The sequence below is a fragment of the Lacerta agilis genome, chromosome 7, assembly GCF_009819535.1.
Source record: "Lacerta agilis isolate rLacAgi1 chromosome 7, rLacAgi1.pri, whole genome shotgun sequence".
Classification (NCBI taxonomy): Eukaryota; Metazoa; Chordata; class Lepidosauria; order Squamata; family Lacertidae; genus Lacerta; species Lacerta agilis.
The window spans coordinates 34,743,614-34,757,503 of NC_046318.1; positions in this window are offsets into that span (position 1 = coordinate 34,743,614).

Below are 13,890 nucleotides of genomic sequence, written 5' to 3' on the forward strand. Positions count from 1 at the left end.
TATCCCCACCAAACACCAAACACCAACTACCTCCCCAAACCCACCCCACAACTTATCAAAGCCTTAGAACTTGCAAAACCACACCCTCTCCTTAAAGCTGTTGCTCCATGGTTGGCCTGAGCTGCCCACCTCTGTCTTCATTCCCCCCTTCTCCTCACCCTCCAATGCCACTAGCCCAGCAGCTCCCAGAAGTCTGTCATCACAACTGCCATTTAAAACAAACAAACAAAAACAAAACACACAACCTGAGATAAGAGGCAAAATGTACAGGAACTACGTCTATCTACGTTCAGTGTTTTAATTTCCCCACTCTCCTAGAAAAATTCCTGGGGAATTTTTAGACAACCCAAGTGTTCATCCTCAAGCCCAGTTTTCAGCGACTGAACTTTTGCAAGCCTGGGGATAATTATTGTTGTCAGAGATTATAATACTTCCCATTAAAAACAAAAAAACAAAAAAAACAACGCAGCACAAATCTCAGGTGGGATTTTTTCCCATTTAGATATGGCTCTGCCTGAACACCTGTCACACACAAGATATGACAACACTTCCACTCCCAAGGAAACAGACAGAAGTATCTTGTCAAGTGCCACAACAAAAGCAGACCTTCAATTATGAATGTAAGAGAGAAAACTAGGTGTACATGCAGTCAATTGGGGTTTATGAATTCCAGTTGTTACTGCTGGGAGTCAGGAAAAGCAATTCCTGTCAAAAATATGCATTTATCTAATTATTTAAAAGGCCTTAAGTTGTGCTTTATAGCAGACCCTGCTGAAGACAAGATAAGCGAATGATGGGCATTTTGTGGTCATTATGTACCATATTGTAGAAAGCGTGACAGGCCATAACTCTCACAAAACTCACATTGCATATTAATGCAAAATTCAGCAGAAGGAGCTGATGAAGTTAAATGTTTTGACAGGATGAATGTGGACTCCGCAAGAGGGAAAGAGGGCACAATTTTCAAAGCTTTCCTCTTCCCCCCAAGCAGCGAGAACATTAGATTATGGCACTGTTTGTTTCTTCTGACAGGGTTTTGAAGTTTGAGTGAAGCGCTTTAAAAATGGAATCAGTATGCCAAAATGATTGTTGATGTCAAAAATTCTGGCATGTTCTGATAAAGCTATTTTTATCACTGTTTGGAAATAAAATGAATGGAAATAAATGCTGGGCCAGATGTTGATGGCACTTTTGCTCATTTACAGTTCTTCCCCTTCCCCCTCCAAATATCTTAAATTTTGCTTCTGCATATTTTAGAAGCAGCTGAGAATCATTAATTTGTTTCTTGAAAATATTTACATTCTGCTTTTCTGTCCTGAATTGGAGCCCACTAGGCAGCTAACAGGGACTGAGCTAAAACAGGGAATGATTTTATTTTGACATATATAAAAATTCACAATCCAAATGGCTTGGTTTACCTGAATGGACAACCTAGTACTGCATCCATATATTTCTGCCTTCTCTATAATGTCAGCAATGTAAAAGTCTGGTTAGCTATTGTAATCATTTTTAATGATAAATATTACATTGGAGCAGCTATGTTTGCAAAAGAAACTGCAGCAAATTACAATAGAATGGGTTCTGAATTACAAAAAAGAGTGTACACTGCAAGCATAAGCTCAGATGCCTGTTAGATTCATTCCTCTTAAGTTTATAGTAAATTATGGGAAACTGTACTTGGTAGAATTACAAACGAACACTTTAAAATAGATGTTTCATCAGATCTAGTCCTGCTTAAGGACCATAGTGACACCTGTCAAGGATCTGTATGCACTGCTTTCCTGGTAGTTAAAGGGTAAATATTAAATCAGGAATTGAGGAGTTGTAGTCCTACAGGTTTTTTGGACTCCTACTACCATCAACCTAGTCAGTATGGACAGCGGACAGGAATGATGGGAGTTGTAGTTCAACATAATCTACAGAACCACAGGTTCCTCCACCCCGAATATAATGGTATATTGGTAGCAACCCCATAGTCTCTCAAGCAAACAGATGCCGACGACAACAACAATATAATTGAATTTGATGTTTGGACAGATCTTTTGGTTGCTTCGTGACCTTTGCCTCCCAAGTGGCTCTGTTAACTCTGGAAATAGTAAACAAGACGGTACTAATACACCAAAGTGTGGGCAACAAAATAATGCCCCGAGGAACAGTATGAGTAGAGCACAGAAGTGATGAAGCTAAGCTTCTATGGCAGCTTGCCTCTTGGGTGCTACTGACTGATATTATTCATATGGCAAGATTCAATCCTGCTGCAGAGCAAAACTATACCATCCATGCCCCTAATCATAAGACTAGTCGACTCTGCATGCTCAAACTCTCCACCAATTCTCAGGCTTAGTTACATCATTCATTTTCCTCAATAAAGTTGTGGCATTTTAATCCCAATTCCTGTGTCCAAGTCCTTGAAACACATGCCATAAGCAGGTCTTTCCTATACAGTAGAGAAAGCAGCAAAGATTTCTATTAAGATACAGCTACATATAGTTACTATGTATACCCACTGTTTCCTTGATTTGCAGCATTAGAGTGTTGTTAATACAGCAACAAAATCATATCATCCTGGAAATCTAGAAGCAAAAAATATAGCCTCTGGGGCTAATTCATCACAGTGGAACTCCATTGACTTCTCTGCAACCTTTGAATTACAACTGTGATGATTCTGGCAAGCATCTTGCATCTATACATTGACTTCTGTATAATTAAATCTGAGATAAATTGAACCTAAGGTCTCATAGCAAAAATATGAAAGGGTAAATGCTGGTCCAACATGTACCTCATACTAGCTCACTTACTAAAATGGTGTGAAATCAAAATGTTCAGGTGGGAAATACAGTATACTACTTTGGGGTCAGTTTTGGCTAATTTGGTAGAGACTTACTATTGTGATTTAGAACCTTTATACTTACCAACCAGCTTTTGACATTTATAAAATACTTATTTGAAGTTAGATTTAGTAAATATATTTCACAGTGTCATACTTTAATTTAAAAGCAAAAAAAAAAAAGGCACATCACAATGTTTCAACATTTTGAAGGCAGACAAGAGAGTGTGCCAACATCTATCCAAGTTATTTTGAAGGCAGACAAGAGAGTGTGCCGACATCTATCCAAGGTATTTGTATAATTCTGAATATTACTCCAGAATAATATTGGCTGTGAACAGGCTAGAAAATACTGTGGCAATTAAAACTCTTGTTTTGCTGAAATATGCCCTTCAGTTTCTCAACAGGTTCTCTTTCTATGTGAAAAGGTTCCATTTTTTACTATTTTTTGCCTCATTGTCAGGCAATGGCATCTTACCTGGTTCCAGAGTGGGCGGTGGTTGTGGCCCATCACGGTCCCCCCACCCAGCTGGCAAAAAGCTTGTCACCTTGCAGCCAGCCATTGGGATCCTCCTTGGATGGCTGAAAGAAATTGCAGGATAATCCGTCAAATTTTACATCTGACCAATCAAGGGGCAGAGTTTTGGCAGCAATAGTGCAACAGTCTTCACTCTGGTCCACCGTCAAATAATAAATGCCAGCTGTGCTGTGGATCTAGTTGATATTTACACACATTAGTCCATTAGTTGACAATCCCTGCTACGACTCTCGACTTTGAACCTGAAATCTAGCCTAGTGAACTACTAAGGAATTGTGTGTGGTCAAGCCTCAGAACCTTCTTCACCAAAGGTCCAATTGCTTGACCTCTTTGGATACTAATACACTTCTGTCCTTCTGTGTAGTCAAGAGAACAGCACTGTTGGGTGTGCTGCCCTTCAGAGGCCACTTTCTTAAGGGATCCTGATTGAGAAAATACACCTTCCATATCTACATATGGTCCCAACTTGGCTTTGCAAAATAGTATCTTGAGTCAATTAGTTAGATTAATTAAACCCTTTGAATTGATTAAAAAGTCATTCCAGATTAATTTGGAACCATTTTTTTAAAAAATAATAGCAACAACAACAACAATTGTCATCATCATCATCATCATCAATTACTTATACCCCGCCCATCTGGCTGGGCCTCCTCAGCAACTCTGGGAGGCTTCCAACAGGATATTAAAAACACAATAAAAGATCAAACATTAAAAACTTCCCTTAAACATTAAGTTTTTTTACATAAGTATTTACACATGCATACATACACACACCCACACGCCTACACACCTTCCACAATTTGGGGTGATTTAGAAGAGGAATGCCTTCCTTGCACAGGAGGAAAGCCTCCTCTAAGATAATGGCTGCAACAACACATTCATGTATCAAAATAAATATTTTGCCCCTCCCATCCTTTTATACTTGGTGGAAGATGGAATTGGACAATCGGGAGAGAAAAGGCATCGCTGGGCATGAATTGTGGAAAATATGCCTGGGAAAGGGAAAGCATCTGTGCAGTTGTAAACAGTGTTAAAAATGATAGCAGTATTAGTTTATAGTCACTGAGCCTCACTAAGCATTAAATTATTTATGGATATCTTCAATTCATGCATTAGTTATTGATTTGAAACCCCGCTGAGTTAAACATATAAAACTGATTTGCTGCTGTTGCCTATTTTCTATAGTCTCATCTCTCCCAAAGAATAATTTGCAGTAAATTGCATAAGCATACACAATTGTTATGAAACGGAGACGGAAAGTGTTAATAAGTAAAAAAAAAAAAGAATAAAAAGAGAGAGATTGCACTACTCAGATGCCAGCTGTTTTTATTGGGTGATAAATAATATGATGGTATTTTCTGGCATTTGGTGATTCCGCCTGTCGTTATTACAGAAATGGCCGGGGGGGGGGGGGAGGGAGAGAAGCAAAAATGGAGTCTCATCAGAAACCCATTTGCTCCAGATTACTCTGATCAACATCAATAGAGATGCTCCAGAAGTAATGGGGTAGTGGATTGCTATCTAATTCTACTAGCCACAAGCTAACACTGCATCGCTATGGGTGGGGGAAGGACCGCAGACCACTTCATATCGGATAAAAATGCTCTGTGTGCTATATATATATATTGCATCGTTGGTCTGAAAGCAACTGCTGGTTCTAGGCATGGTGTTCTGAACATTTTTACTTTAATGTAAATGGGAAAATCATATAAGGAAACAGTGGCTCTGGAAATATTTGCTGTGGGTTAGTTTCGAGGTTGAACAATGGCTTGTATGAAGGCATGTATAGACAAAAAGAAGCCTTTTTAAATTTCAAGATATGGTGGCAGCAAGTGGATAGGAATGCTGCTACATTCCTATGGCATTTGGTAGCATCACAAAGGCAGGAATATCAGGTTGCACATGTTGTAAGAGTTTGCAGCAGGAGTGGTGTCCAGATGTTGTTGATCTACAACTCCCTGTATGTTCAGTGGTCTGGAATGGCAGGGAATTGTAGTCCACCAACATCTGTAGAGCTCTGCATCGGGTGCCTCAGGCTTACATATATATTTGCTCAGGCAGTTTCTCTTTTCATACATTTGAATTTTATTGTGTAACTGCAAATATATCAAACTGATCCAGTATATACTTCTTGAAACAGATTTTTTTTTGTTTCACACAAAGCAATTTTTGTCCAAGCTGGTTGTACACACACTAATGCACAGTTGTGACTGACTGCTCACACAGGCGTAACATTTATTGTGTAAATTGGCCTACACATGGCTGCTGTGTTCTAGTGCAGGATTCACCATGCCTCCATGAAAAGACAAATGTTTCATCTGCTGAAAATCGGCAATATGAGCCTATTCACATTTAAGGCTGTGTCTCTCTGCAGTTTAGGAAGATATGTATCTAGCAGTTCATACCGGTACTTTCAATTATAACCACTGGAAACATAGTATGATTCAAAGTACCGGTATAGTTGTACCTTGGTTCTTGAACACCTTAGTACTCGTACGTTTTTGGCTCCCGAACACCACAAACCTGGAAGTGAGTGTTCTAGTTTTTGAACGTTCTTTGGAACCCGAACATCTGACACAGCTTCTGCGGCTTCTGATTGGCTGCAGGAAGCTCCTGCAGCCAATCAGAAGCTGTGCCTTTGTTTTCGAACGTTTTCGGAACTCAAATGGACTTCCAGAACAGATTACATTCGAGAACCAAGGTACGACTGTATAGTGCAATTCGGGTCAGAGACAGTGACAAAATGTAGTCACAGAAAGAGTGAGAAGACATGGTCACATCGATTTTTGGCTCTGGCCCCACCCTCCACTAGACTTAGCTCCACCCACCACTGGCATGCAATCCCTGACAGATTGCTTCTGAGAGAATGTGACCTTTGGCAGAAAGGAAGGTATCCACCACTGTTCTACACAAATATTTAGGAAGAAATATTATGATTCCAACTTTATTTATTACAGGAAATGATTTTTTTATATTTCCAGGCAGAATAGTTGAGCATTTAAAAACTGGGTTGTTGTTGTTGTGCTAAAACTAAAAAACAACAAGAGGAAGGTTTAACATGGCTGCTTAATATGCTGCATCTCCTTCCAGCTTCTTTCATAGATATGGGGAATTTAATGACTAATTTCGCAAAGTAGGCTAACTGTTCAAGCATACAAAATCTGACATATTCTGCACTGGAGCACTTTCATCAACAAGTTAGTATCAGTGATGTATCATCTCATTCTTTCTGCTTACTACTCTGCTTGGTGCCAAAGTAAAGCAGTTCTCTATCTGCTTTTAAAAATGCCCCACCCTGATTCCAGCTTTGTTCAACACATATCAATGTCACAAACAATAACAGACTATTTCGATGTGATTTGAAGAGGGAAACAAATATCGCTCTTTTTCATGCTTATTTCCATGCTTATTACATACAAGAAAAACAATACTGAAAAGGGGTACAACTTAAGAGGGGAGCGAAAAGGAAAGAAGATAAAATTTACACAATCTGTTAATAAGATAAAAAATTATGACAAAAATTTGTGATTGCAATTTCATGTTACAATAAAAATAAAAATCTCAAAGTTTCTATGTCTCATCGACTTTATTTTCCATTCTATTTTCTCATTTATTATCATGGAAGATTGAGTCTGTAAAGTTTTTATGGTTATAATCTGTTCATCATCTGTTTTTTGGAAGAGTTTTTTTTTTTCATTTAAATGAATTTCCTCCCAAATTTCCATTTTTATTTTCTTTTCCTTTATTTTCTTTTGGATTGCATTCTGCTTGATAAAGAATCCTCTTAGCATTGCTTTGCTCAGATCCCATACCATTTTTTTTATCTGTTCCTTGATTCTGATTAAATTCAAAGTATTTAAGTAAAATTTGATTTGCCTTCTGGACTATATTATCATCTGTCATCAATCCTTCATTGAGTCTTTGAAGCCAATTATTACAGGATTATGATCAGATAAGGTTCTAGGGCCAATTTCCACGTGATTCACTTTACATAATAATTCTTTTGTCGTCCATGTTGCGTCGATTCGTCCTGCTGATTTATGCGGTTCGGAAGAGGGAAACAAATCTCAAAAGCAACATAATCCGCTGCTCAGTTGCAGTATCATCTTGGAAGGACAAGTCTTCCCTCAGTGCAAACAGATTGGTTTAATCCAGGTTGGACAACTGCAATGCACTCTTTGTGAAGCTGCTCTTAAAGATGGCCCAAACCTTCATTTGGCGCATAAAGCTTCAACAACAGTGCTTGTAGGAGCTAAGTGCTCTGAATATATTGCACCCGTTTGGTGGCAGCTACAGTAGCTGCCTATTCATTCCCAGGCCCAAATTGTTGACCGTTTTAGCCTTTAAAGTCTAAATGGTTTGGAACCAGACTCTCTGAAGGACTAACACCCAAATACACTGACCCAAGCCTAAAGATATGTATCAAAAGTTCTGATCTCTGTCCACAAATGCACCCGCATATATGTGCATTGAAAGTTGCAATAAATATTCCTCTTGTTTCTATGGTTTCAGTCACTTGCACATTTCGTCCACCTCCTACCATCCCATAGTCAGAGAAGGACTCATAGAGCAACAAAGGAAGCGAGCTCTGGCCGCGTGCCCACTTAAATGCAGTGGGCACACCCTGACTGACTGCGCCGGTTGGCCAGGCAGGCAGGGCACCACGCCCAGAGCTCAGCCAATAGTGCCCAGGGATGGCACCATCCCCAGAGCACGCGTCGGGCTCGTGATAACTGCAACCCCCCCTCCTTTCTAGGGTGGAAGGGGCATAGTCAGAGAAGGACTAATAGAGCAACAAAGGAAGTGGGAGAGATGGACAATTGAGTGTACCAAGCCAAGATAATCCTGAATAAAGTGCATTTTGGAAAAGAGTACAAATGGAATATATATCAGACACGGGGGGGGGGGGAGGCATGTTGGCAATTAAAATCCCAATGATCAAATGCTGAAGAATTCTATAAAAAGATGCAGAAACAAAAAGAATAAGAAAGATCTGTTCACATTGCTATGAGAAAACAATTAGAAAGTTAATGCATCTTTCATAAAACGGCTTAGGATTTATGAGACTAACTACAAAGACTAGATTCCTCAGTGTGTGAAACAAAGTTCAAAATGATTTTCTATGAATTGCCAGTTCTAGTATTCAAGGTCATTGATCATGCTCCGACTTCACTCACTTTCTTGGAGCTGTTGCCACCAAGACCACAGCTATGGTATCTAAATGGTAATTTAAAATGAATTTGAAAAATGTTGCATGGTTTTAAGTGCACAGTAAGCAGAAAATAGAGAATGAGCCTTGGGAGCTCATTAAACTTAAGAATGATTCCCACAACCTTTTTTCTTTCTGTGCTTCTCTTATCCTAATTTGAAACAGCATGTGGTGACTGGTCGTGTGAATACGTTCAGTGAAAACAAACCCAGAAGCCAGAACAGTAGCAGCGATGCACACAAAACTTGATCTATATACCCACACACCCTATGGGAGCGAATAAAGAATTGTAAGTATCACCATTTGAGTTAAGTTTCTCTTCCAGCCACAAATATGAAATACAGCCCAAGTAATGTCTACTCATATGGACAAGGTGTTTTATAGCTTTGTGTTGTACAGTTGTAGACCACCCTGATATTTTTTAAGATGGTGCTATAGAAATACTTTTATTGATAAAATGTGTGTGTGTGTGTGTGTGTGTCTATGGTAAAATAAACAGGGCCCTTTCACATTAATCTGTCTTTTTGATCAACTCTTTTCAGTATATCACCTAGCTACCCTGTTTCTCCTAAAATAAGCCATAGCCATAAAATAAGCCATAGCTATGCATTTGCGAAATATAAGCCGTCCCCCAAAAATAAGCCATACCCCGAAAATAAGCCATAGTGACGTGGTACCTCCCATTAAAACAGCCTGGAGATGCGTGGCTATGCAGCGTACCGATGCGACGCGGTTAAAATAAGACATCCCCTGAAAATAAGCCATACTGTGTTTTTTTGAGCAAAAAAATATATAAGACGGAAACACGGTAATGGCTGTGCACTTTACTCACTGTATCTCTTAAACACCATATGGGTAAATTATATGCATGGCTACCACATACATATTGCCATATGATTCTTTCCAGGCCAGGTATCTATTTTTATTGACTAGGAGACTTTGTGTCTCTGTTTTGTTGTAATTGTGTCCTTCCAGGCTAACATGCCTTTTCCTTACCAAGTGTGTGAAAGATTTATTAAACAGGGAGGGAAAACCTTTACATTTTTACAAACATTACAGTTTCTGTTAATCTTTAGAATAGTAAACCCCCCCCCACACACACACACGAGAGAGAGAGGGGGGGGAAGACACACACAGAGAGAGGATTCTTTGAAGGCCATTCTTTAAGCAGTCAACATACACAAGAGCAGGCTTGTGGAAATGCCAAGGTTTGCAAAAGTGTAGGAAAAGAAATGGGAAGCAGGGGAAGAGCCCTTGGAGAGAAGGACACCCTAATAAGATTTTGCTCCCCCCCCCAAACTCTAATGTGGAGTAAATATGCTTGATGGACAAGGGGTGCTAGTATCTTTTGAAGGAGGAGTAGGATCAGGGTAAAAAGGCAATGGAAGAGAGTGTCATGAAAAAGGACATGACCGGCTAGCTGAAGTCCTGAACATAAGTACTCCATGTTGCTCCCCATTCTGTTGTAGGTCTCACTCATATCATACAATAGTCTTTTTATGCACATGAAGTTCATATGCATAGAGTAATCATTTATTCAGATATATTAAGCTTTTAGTCTCTCTTAGGCTTTTTGTCTCTCTTTCATTTTGGGAATTTTATGAGCAGTTCACCCAAAGCACTTGATATTGAGATATATATTTTTAGCGGAACAGCTTGGTTTTCAATGGGTTAGATAAATCAAAGGGTAAAATTTTAGCTCCTTCATTGCAAGTTACACAGACTTTCAGTTCATTTCACTGCCCACTGCCCAGTCATTTCACCTTCTCTTTCTGCAGGTGATCAAATGTGTAAGTCTAAAAAACTGTAGATGTACCAGTGCTTAGCTGTCACATTAATATTATGTAGAGCAAGCAGAAGAGAGCATTGAAAACCAGTGACTGAGACCAATTTTTAAACTTAAAACCAAGAAAATATTGGCTTGCCATTGTGCTATTTGCAGTTAATCCCATTATGGAGCAGGCATCCCGGCACCTAGCTGACAGGTACGATCCAGTAGGGGTGTGCAGAAAACTTGTATGAATCCAAAATAATGAGGCAGGGTGGAACAAAATGTCTGCAAGGCAGGCACTAGTCTAAGTAGGAACCCCGAAGTATTTCAAGGTCTCAGCAATCCAGACACCAACATAATTACAGGAAATGGTGAGGTGGGGAGAAGAAGAGGTAACTTGAAAAATCAAAATTTATATCTGTAGCTTAAGAAAAACTCCAGAATGGGAAGGAGGGAAAGTATACCTTTGAAACTGACAGGTGCAGTTCGTAATCAGAGTAAATTATTTTGCCAGTGCTTTCCAATCCTGGTACTTTGGGATATGGGTGGGAAAGCAACTTTGCAAGTGCAAAATAAATATCTTCTCTTAAGGGAAATAGGATGTGGTGAGGAACAAACATACAGAAAGCTCCATTTTGACTGGCAGGTCCAACTTGTAAGTACCCAGCACAAAACACCTGGATTTGCTTGTCCACAATTTTCACGTTTCTTACCCAGCACCTCTTTCAGGTTTCAAATTGATAACCCATAAAAACATCAAGGAAGGATAGATCATTCATTTATTACTACCTCCAGATTATATACTCTGCTCTTTCAGAAGAACCACTGCAGCTATTCTGAAAGTTTCCAGGATCCAAGCCCTCAGATGGATCAAGCTTGTCTGCAAATGCCACCCAGTTCTGATCATTCAAAAAGATGTGGGTTTTTTTAAAAAAAAAATCATAAATTTAAAATGGTCCCACACAAAAATTCCAGGAACTATTTGGCTGTAATTTAGGAGGCTTTATGCTCTCTAAAGTGGCAGCCATCCTTAAAAATTTCAGCCACTTATGTCTAAAAGGTGGGGGGAGTTGTATCTGTTTTTTATTTCCCAATAATAATAATAATTTATAATAATGATTTATTATTTATACCCTGCCCATCTGGCTGGGTTTCCCCAGCCACTCTGGGCAGCTCCCAATCGAATATTAAAAACACAATACAGCATTAAACATTAAAAACTTCCCTAAACAGGGAATAATGAATAAGAAGATTGGAAATGTAGTAGACTTGGACCGACCACAAATCACTGTGGGATGAAGTAGGTTACTTCAGAAAACGCTGAATCCAACTGCATCTTGTGGTCAGTGCACACCTCTGCTATCTACTAGCAGCTGTTATCTTTACGTAGAACAAAATGCTTCCTTGCTGTACTTTCAGCTCTGACATTCATCTTGTGAAGCATCTTCAGAACTAATGTCATTACATTTTCAAATACACTGGGATGCAATTACTTCTGTGTTGATTTAACACTGGAACACCCTCCCCATGCTATTATAATCTCCAAAGATTGAATTGCATCATCCAACTCATAATGCCATTAACTGAGGTGACTACGCCCTCTAGTTCACAATTAAGGGGCCATTTGACATCAGCAGAGCTCAGTTTTGTCTGACATTCTATAATACCTCCCTATTATGAATTCAACGGCAGCATTCTAGACTACAAATCTGCTACATGCTTATGCAAGTAGGAAGCAGTGGCAAATGTGAGTCAGAGGCTCTGGATTTAGGAAAGATCTTGGAGGAGGAGGAAGAGTTGACTGAGGCTGCTGGGGTACTGCACAGTTGACCAGCCTCCTGAGGCTGATGATTCAGAATCCATGGAACCTGAATCTGGTGGTCTGCAGCCTGCAGAGTCTGAGCTGGAAGCCTCACAGATCCAATCTCCCAAGTCTGGCTCTTGATAGTAATTTAGTGCTTCCCAAACCATGGCTTTTCAATGGTGCAGGTAATGTGCCAGGCAGGTAGGGGGGCAGGAGAGAGAGATTCATCTTCAGGTCAAGGGGTTGGCCTTTTATGATCCACAATCTTCAGACCAAATGGGTGGAGCTTAGGAAGGGGGCAGGATCAGGCCAATGACCCATCTAGTCCAGCATCCTATTCTCACAGTGGCCTACCACGTGGCTATGGGAAGCCAGCAAGCAGCACCTGAGCACAACAGCACTCTCCTCACTTTTAATTCCCAGCAACTGGTATTCAGAGGCTTACTGTGGTAGACTGGAGGAAAGGACCTGTAAGACTTCAGTTCACCTCCAATCTTTGCTAGAGTAAGTTTGCTCACTAGGAGCCATTGGTGATCCTTCAACAACTGGCCTGCTTTGACCCAGTGAGTACCTGATATGGGTGAATCGGAACAGTAAGAGACTTGCTATTGACATTCTTTTGATTTCATCATTTCTCTAATGCAGGATGCAGTATCAACGCTGCCTGTAAGTTACAGGATAAGTTTGCTGATGCCTCCAGCTTGTTTTCTACAGAAAGCCACACAAGCTTCTGGGGAAATATGTGAGAGATTGTTTATAACTTGTTGTTATAATGGTTTCAGTCTCTCTCTTTTTATCATGTCCCTTGCATTGCTTGAGGATTCCAGGGCAAAGCTAGTTTCTCCCTGTCGGTGCTTCTAAAAAAATCCCTTTACTTTGCTTTCTAAAGTATATGATCAAACTCAATCCTAAGGAATAAAAAAGTAAGTCCTTGGGAAAACTGCTGATCTCAGCGATGTGTTCCTTTCAGCCCTTCTGGTGCTATCTTTTCCTTTGTCGAAGATGTTGACTAAATTAAAATGTGAAAGCACACCAACTGCTCTGTGCTTTCCGTGAAGGACATTTTCTAAAATTGATGCCATGACTCAGCACCCGCCAGCACCTTGAGCCTCACATTGCTCCCAACATAAATTTGCTGGAGTATAAAGAGAAATGATTTTTGAAATGAAACACAATATAGCCATCTGACAACAGAAAGAAGCTGTCCCTGCTCTAATGTCAGGGACGAAAGCTCTCACTGTAAATCTGGTGAGAAACACAGTTTGTTTTATGCTGTACTTTGTTATTATTATTAGTAGTAGTAGTAGTGGAAAACAAATAAAGGAGCAGCAGACTGAGGCAGACTTATGGCAACCCTGGGAACTGCTCTCCTCTTGATTGTCCTTGAAAATGCTGCCCAGTGTCAACATTTGTCAGAGGACATTTCATTTACACCATACAATTAAAGTTCCAGTGTCTCCGGTTGCTTGTCCCATATTTGTGGCCAAGTTCCTGATTCACAACTGGAGAACATGTTGAGTCCATTGCTTCTGGCTAATATGGTAAACCATGCATTTCCATGGGTCTCACCCACGTTTCCAGAATTGTAAGTGCCAGTGGGAATGTACAATGTTAACCTGAATATTTGGTACAAGAAACAGCTCTTTGTGAAAGTTACCCTTCCCGAAGAATAGATGTGATCCCCAGAGCAACAATATAATCAATGTTACAGAGTCGGTAGTTTCTTTCACTGGCCCTTTTG